Source organism: Crotalus tigris, unplaced genomic scaffold (assembly GCF_016545835.1).
Source record: "Crotalus tigris isolate CLP2741 ecotype Arizona unplaced genomic scaffold, ASM1654583v1 scf7180000018371.15429387391:27106975, whole genome shotgun sequence".
In the NCBI taxonomy this organism is placed as follows: domain Eukaryota; kingdom Metazoa; phylum Chordata; class Lepidosauria; order Squamata; family Viperidae; genus Crotalus; species Crotalus tigris.
In genome coordinates, this window is record NW_024096970.1 from 11,184,332 (window position 1) to 11,193,240 (window position 8,909).

Sequence of the window (8,909 nt, forward strand, 5' to 3'; positions counted from 1 at the left end):
CATTATGATGGATTCCAGCTATCTGTTCTCACATAATCTTCCTTAGATCCCAGGAATAATATGAACCTTGGAGATATTGCGGGTTTGTTCTGGATCACCACAATAAAGCAACTAAAGCAAGTCACACGAGTGTTTTTGTTTCCCAGTGCATATAAAAATTATATTTGTACTATATTGTATCTATTAAGTGTAAAATATCATTTTGACTTAATTAAAAATAATTTGTTGCTAAAAATGCTAGTCAACTTCTGATTAATAATAATTAAGAAATTTGAAATATTGCAAGAATTATCAAATGGGACAAAGAGACACAAAGTGAGCAAATATTGGGGAAATGGTGCTGATAGACTTGCACAATGCAGGGTTGCCACAACTTTCCATTTGTAAAAAAAGAAAACACAATATCTGAGAAGCACAATAAAGTCAAAGGCAGTGAAATGAGATACTGTATGCCTTTACACACCTTTGTAGTGGCTTTAAAATCTGCCAATCTTCTGATTTCTGCACTTTCTAGTGAAGTAGCATACAGCATTTAATCAGAACTGCTTAGGCTAGGCAGAAATTAAATTCACATGACATTTCCTTCTAAGATCTGATTTATACTTAATGTGAGGTAAGGATAAAATGCTTACTAATCTAAATATTTCTTAGACCATCATGTTTTAAAGCTGTTGTCATATCTACCAACATTTTTGGATACACAATTCATGTACCAATGATCAGCAAATAAGGATTGCTAACAAACGTAGACAAAAGGCTTAAGTGTAAACTAATTAGATTTAAACATATCAGGATATATGTAAATGCTTTCCCTGTGATTACATAATGTATATAAATCAGATATGTCAAACTCGTGATGTCACGTGACATCGCGCAACGTATCAGGACCGTTTTGCCATTGCCAGCAATGGTTTGGGCGCGACTTCTGCATGACACATCAGCCTGCAGGCCGGCAGTTTGACACCCCTGATATAGATTATGAATAGTAGGGTGTGCAATATTTCATTTTTCATACCAAAATGGTATTACAGAGTGCATAATATTAGGAATACACAATCCCTTATCTGCTACTCAAGACCAGCAACTGATTATACAGAACACTGGAATGCATAGTTATGGACTGTTGGCCTAATTTCCAGCCTTAGATTACAATACTGTGGCATAAAGTGTCATTCAAACTCTACCCTGTTTTATTCCTGGTCTCTGACCTTTCAAAGGCTTTAGGCTGATTTCCTTTTAATAACACAGTTAACAGCAAATATATGTTCAATGCCCATAAGATTTCTCTCAAAGTTCATTCTGCTGTATGATTGTACTGGGAAAAGGGCAGAATAACATCACTTCCAATGTTTCCTTCATCCTTTCTTCATTTGTAGTGTCTTGTTGTTTCTGAACATTTGCTTTGCCTCCCTTGTAACATCTAAACCTGAGCTTCAGTTAGCAACCCCCAGAATTCTACCTGACAAAATCCAAGGCTGGGTTTCCCATATGATCAATTGTGGAAGTGAAAATTGTGGGTTTTTATGTTCTGTTCCTTAACAATGGAGTTTTCCCCAACACCAACACCATTTTTACCCCAAATTATAGGAAGGAAGACAACGCAAAAAAAATCATATTTATATTTCAGAATAAATTTTCAGATTATGAAGGAGTTAAGATTTGTTTTAAAATAAACTGGATATTTAAATATGAAATATATTAAGGCAATTAGTCCATACTATAACTTATAGCAAAGACTGACTTTTTTTTCCAAAAAGAACTCTAAAGTTTACCTTGCAGTATTTTTGGATCGAGAAAACTATTCATGGATCTACTATTGAATGCATAGGTCAATAGCATCAGAAAGATCATGATGTCTATTTATATATGTTTTCAGCCTTTTGCCCCTTCTATTAAGAATCAGTTATTTCATCTTTCGAAATCCTTTTGGTGGGAAAACAATATACTTCCCAGAAACTTCTTCTTGTTTCCAATCAATAGCAATAGCATTTAAACTTATATACTGTCCCATAGTGCTTTACAGCACTCTCTGGTGGTTTACAGAGTCAGTATATTGCCCCCAATAATCTGGATCCTCATTTTACTGACCTCAGAAGGATGGAAAGCTGAGTCAACCTTTATCCCTATCAGGACTGAATTCCAGACTGAGGGCAGAATTTGCCTGCAATACTGCATTCTAACACTGCACCACCAGAGCTCCACCAGATGCTCCGTTTGCTCTTCTTGAACATTGTACATGCAAAGAAGCACAACTGTTAAGTTAAAATAGAGTAGGTAATTATTTGTCTTTCACAGGTCAACTGATACAGTACAGGTTTCTTCTATTTTTGGTTCCCAATCATCCTAAAACTTTTCTATGTTCAGTGTATGCTATTCCAGCATAGTTTCAATTGAAATTAATGTGCAATATCACTTTTATATGTTTGTTTTTACAAAATAAAACATTTTCCTAACCCTTACAGGGAGAGATAAACCATGTTTCCAAGATCCAATGCTTTTGTGTTTGTCCTGAGTTGAATCGATTCAACCAAGCATGGTTTTAAAAAGACCCCATGACAGGTCCAATACTATGGTCAGCTAAGTGCTTGATCTTTCTTCTTCCTACACTAGCAGTAAGGAAGACTTTGGTTTATTGAGCCTTTCTTAGACCACAATCTGTGCATATCTGATTATTGTAATTCAGACAAGTAATAAAACATTGAAATAAAATGTTGCATGCTTTCAGGGCCAGGCTGATAGGGTAGTTGATGGGTATCACCAAATGTCATGGTGAGACAGACACTCATTTCCCTTAGAAGTCTTTGATGAACAAAATGTCATCATCATAATTAAAAAGAATTCATAGTTGGTGCCAATATAGATTGCCAATGTAGGCATTTTCAGAGGCCCTTGCATTAAACTTTTCTCAGCCTGGCACAACATTGTTTTGTTTTGTTTTAATCAACCACACAGCTGTGATTTTTATCTCCAGGAGGCTGAAGTTGAATTAGGCTGCTTTGTATTTGAACTTCATAGCTTTTGAAACTTCAGTGAACGTAATGTTAGGGAACAGAATAAGCTGTGAAAACTAGATTAATTGAAAATAAGAGTAGATCTGCATTTTTACCTTACTATTTGCAATAGAATTAATAGTAGCAATCTTTGAATCAAATCTTCCATCCAGAAAATACACAAAACATACAGAACACAAATTGACCTGCAGACTATGTATAATGATCAATGAGAATAATGCCACTGGCACAGCAGTAGCATCTGACAACATTTCTTTACAAAAATAGGGGAACAACCAGCAGTGTGTACAGATTTTTAAAAAGACTTTAGTACTGAAGATTGACAAAGTAAAATGGTTTACAATAATAGACTCCCACCCAAAAGGAAGCGACTCAATGCTATACTTGTTTTTGCACCACTGTGCCATGCCCCAAAGGAACAATGCAGTAGACGAAGCTTTTCTATTCCTGAAAAAAACTGTATTTACGTGGAAGCAATAGAATTTTTTGAAAAAGAAATAATGTGGAACTGTATCTACCTACATTATTGCTGCTTTACTCAGATTTAATTGTTGATTTCCGTCATGTTTTAACAATGTGCATCTTGCATAGTAATGTGTAATTTAAGTGCAGCTTGTCCTGATGAAAAACATATTGATCAGTGTTTTAAACAATATGTGCATTTTTTTTCACATCTGTCCCTATTTCATCATGCTTAAATGAATGCTAAAGACATTCCTGGCCTTCAAACTCAGCTTACTCTGCATAAAAACAAATGAGATTTAATACCCAACCTTATGTCCACTTACTCAGGTTTCTATGTAGTTTATATCCCCAAGTGTTAAATATCCAGACTGTTTACTTGAAGAAATGAAAGCCATAAAATGTGAACCTACTCCTCTGTTTTAGGAAACAAGTTGTACTAAAATTGGGAAGGTTAATTTCAGCTAAGTATTTCTTAAGAGACTTAGAGCCAGCTTGGATCCTGTTTCAATAATGAGCATGAAGAGATAAAATCTTTGAATGAAAAGCGTCAAAACATGTAAAATGTAAGTTAAGCTCTCATCTTATTTGCATGTAGGATACGTGCAAAAGAGAAAAGCAACCCCTGCTAATTGTAGTTGTATAGTACAGGTGTCAAACTCACCACTTCACGTGTTGTGATGTACTGCGACTTTTTTTTTGCATTGCCAGAGCTGGGTGGGAATTTGAGAAATTTAAGTGCCAAAAGAGATACCTGGAAGATACACTTAATGATTCATTTAATAACTGTGGCAAGAAAGAAAGGTCATAAAATGGGGGAAAATACTTAACAACTGTCTCAGTTAGCAACATAAATTTTGGGCTCAATTGTGGTCTTTAAGTCAAGGATTACCTGTATAAAATTTTCAAATTCAGCTAGTAACCTGAATATTCTCCATATGTTACTTATTTGAATATATTGAAACCAGTCAGGTGGACTGCATCATTGTAAATAAGGCTCAGAATAATTTAACTTCATTCAATTATTAAATGTTTAAGTCTAAATGAAGTATTATTTCTGCAGTGAGCAAATTTTTAGTGCTTTCTTCTTCATAAAAATAAAATTCAATAGTGAAATGAGGGGGATATGGGCTTATTATCTTGCTCACTTCGATATGGTGTATTATTTCCTATTATCTTTGTTTTTTGTTCTTTATAAATACTCTGTATTCATATGAAAAAAAATTAAGGCTACTATTCATGTTTTTCAGAGATGGTATATTCCAAAGCCATTCCAAGTTGTCAAAGGCTTTTTCTGCATTTTATAGTTCCTGAATGATATTGATTGCTCACTGAATTTGACTGGAACATTTCTCTTGCTGACTTAGTTGAAGCAGTTACAGCATTAAAGGAACCTGGTCAGCCAGAACTGTATATATATATTAAAAAAAAGTAAAGAGGAGTTTCAGCAAGTATTAACCCTTCAGAGCAGACCAGATCATTGGAAGACAAGAACTATATTGATATAGACTGCAATAACAAAATCTTACAAGTCTGATTGGGCTGTCTCTCTCATTCTTCTTATAACCTAGTGAATCAGGGAGGAACCTGCTTCCAAATAGCAACTTGCTTTCTAGAACATATTTTCCTAGAACGTATGAGTTGGGATGGCACAGTGGTTAGAATGCAGTATGGCAGGCCAATTCTTCTGACTGCCAGCAGTTCGATTCTCACCAACTCAGAGTTGACTCAGCTTTTCATCCTTCTGAGGTCGGTAAAATGAGGACCCAGATTGTTGGGGGCAATATGCTGACTATGTAAACTGCTTAGAGAGGGCTGTAAAGCACTGTGAAGTGGTATATAAATCTAAGTGCTAAGTGCTATTGCTAGAACTAATATCTCAGTTTGCTTTGCTTATATAATGGATCTTGCTTTTTTCCTTTCAAATCTCCCCAATTCTCTGCAGCAGGGGAGGACAATTGGGAAAACCTCTTCCTCTCATAGTTGAAGTTCATGAAAATGGAGGGAGATGCTTTTGTCATCTGCATGAGGGGGTGGGATTGCAGTTTGTTTTCCTCCTTTAAATTAGCAAGAACACCAATACTGACATGTCAGTGCAGGATAACTGCCCTCCTGAAAGAAGAAACAAACATACATGCCATTATAGTCCAAGACCAAATAGACATATACACAAGGACAATGACACTACAGCAATCAAAGATGAGCCTCCTCATATGATGATATTCAACTGAGGAAGGGCAGAGGTCAAATATGAATCGCACTGATGTTTATGATATGGCATGACTAAAGTTGAAAACATGATCAATTAGATCCGTTGCTCAGAAGATCAAAGACAAAAGGGAAGTTCAGGCTGCAGAGATATACCTGTATAAACCATTATTAAATGGAATGCCAGAACCATGAAAAAAGGCAACTAATATAATTAGAATGATAATGTCAACATTAAAATTGATCTTCTGGGAATCAGTAAACACAGAAATAACTTTTATTGGTTACTTTATACTGGAGAAGCATTGCATTTTTTATTTCCAATAACTTAAAATTAAGCAAATAAAATAGCTCAAAAGGCAAAAAGGGAGACTTCAAATATATATGGAAAAAATACACACACGTGCGCGCGCGCACACACACACACACACACACACACACAAGCAGAAATACTGGACTTCACATGACTAACATTTGAGAAAAATGGAGAAGTTCAACTGTTTCCAAAAAGCCATCTGTTTTTGCTTTTTTGAAAATGCAAAAGGTTTTCCTATATAGGCTACTACAAAATATGGATATCCCTTAAAAATATCAGTGTTCCTGATAACTTTCCTAGCAATAGAGCCTTCTCCAGATAACTAGGTTCTTGCATAATGTGCCCAAAGCAGGATAATTTAAGCCTGGTCATTTGTGCCTCAAGTGAGAACTGGGTTGATTTGTTTGATGATCCATTGACTGCAGAATTCGCAAGAGTCTTCTCCAACAACAAAATTCAAAAGCTTCAATACTCTTCCTAGCCTACCTTGCTTCCAAAGAGTATCACAGAGAATATTATGGCTTGCACAGTTCTGATCTTTGTAGGTCTAAGCATGTTATGATATTTAAATATAGTTTCCTTTATAAGTGCTCTTATCAAGTGCTAATCTGAGGGGTATTTCTTGACTGCTTGTTCCTTTACTGTTGGTTGATCCTAAAAGCCAGAAGCTATCTACCACTTTGATATCTTCATTGCCATGTCTAATGCTTATTGTTTTACATGTGGTTATTAGTCTTCTTTTTATATAATTTTGGTGCAGTTTTTACTGTGCTCCTTGATTTTTATTACTAGAGGGTACAGAACATTTGCATTCTACCAGAATACTATCCTCAGCATAGTGAATGTTACTGATGTTTCTTCCTTCCATTTTAAAACCATGGTCATCCAATCCACATTCTCCAAAAAAGGGGAGAGTATATACTTTTGTTGCACTCCTTTGCCAACCTGGAGTCTCTTTCATCATGTTCTGTCCATACCGTGGTTTCCTGGTCTGTAGATATATATATTTCTCACAAGGACAATGAAATATTCTGGGATTCCTATTTTTCTGAGCACTTTTCACAGCTTGACTTGATTGAAGCACTTTCTGAGCATTTCCACAGTTTAATATAACTATCAAAGGCCTTGCTATAATCAGTTAGACACATCCTGATTTCTGTTTAGTATTCTTTAGTATTCTCAATTATTCAGCATTCATCAGCAATAAGTAGTAGTTACTTGACAATTGGGTGAAATGATACCCAATCAAGTGACAAAAAGTCAAAAGCAACTGGATGACTGAACAATAGTAACAGCATTAAGTGCCACCAAGTTTTAGGGACTACATAAATAGACCTGCCTATCTGTCCCCAATCTAGCCTTTCAGGTCTCCCCACAGGGTACCTTTTGTCACTATAATCAAATCCATCTACTTTGCTGGTGGTCTTCAGATTACCCCGGTAGATTATCCATACACTTGTGTTGAAATTCTTATTGTACAAACTAACAAAAACCTAGTAATTACCCCAAAATAGCATATCTTATTTTTACAACATATTACTATGGCTGAAAGAATCAGTTAGAGGATATTCTCTAAGTTTCTGATACACTCCTAATATTAACATTTTATTTTGTAATAATTTTATGTTCTACACTTTACACATTTCTACACTTTAAAATTCTTACTTCAACATCACTTTTTGAAATTATTTATCAATGTTTAATGTGTACTTTTAAAAGATGGATAGATACTACTCTAGTGTACCATCATCTGTAAAGAAAAACATTTAACCTCTTCTAAGGTTTGTTAATCACTGTTCTTTAAGCTGAAAATATGTTATGAGAATCACATGAATCATTGAATCACTGGAAAAATGAATAAGCTGAGTAACTGCAGAAATTTAAACGTTTTTATTATTACTTATTTTCTAATATACCACATGCCAGAGATGTCACCCTGATATATTTTAATCACCTACATACCCTTTTCTTTATATTCTCTCAAGTTTCCAGGTATCAAAACTTTGGCTATCTATGCTAATTTTTCTGGCCTAATATATGCTATTAAAAATAAATATTTAGATTAATTCATTTTGTTTCTTCAGTTGAAGTGAGTTGATAGTCGATATTCAGGAAACTATGAATCACAATATATAGCTAATATATGAAAATCATTTTTATCTGGATTGATTATATATTTATATTATAATTATATAACATCAGTAACAATATGATCAAAGCAAGTCACAACAAGTAGGTAATTCCCAAAATACTAATTACAATTGGAGCTGATTAGTACTTTGATGGCGGTATCCTCAGGAAATGCTAGATTAGACCGAATTAGACTAGGAAATAAAAGAAAAATTGGGCAGTAACAGTAAACTATATCTACTGCTGCCATGAAAACTACGTGGGCCTATCCACTGAATCACAAGGAGTCAAGTCTCTTCACATATTTTTTAAAAAGCAACATCTGTCTAGACATTTATAGATATGTAACACCTATATAAAATTATAAATATAAACATGCAAGTCTCGTTAATGAGTTATTTTTGTTGAACATATTACACTTGTATCCGTGATCATGACCACTCTACTACTTAATAGTAAACATGGAGAGCTTTCCCTATAGGCACGGAAGGATGTTGGCAGCAGGACCTTTGTCCTAATCAATCATCAACTTAATCATGAAAAGGAGCCAGGCAGAAAGGAAGTGGCAATGGCAAGCAGGACAATTCCATTCATTGTGCTGAACGACAACTCTGTCAAGCTTTTCATCTCCTTTCCCTAAAATTGTATCTAAATCCATAAAAATTGGTGCCAAAGATTTTTTTTAATTCTTCTTTCCCCTGCCTATTTGTTTTGTTTTCCCATATTTTAAATTGTAAAATAAAAAGGAATGATTTTATTACAAATGGCACAAAAAGGAAGTG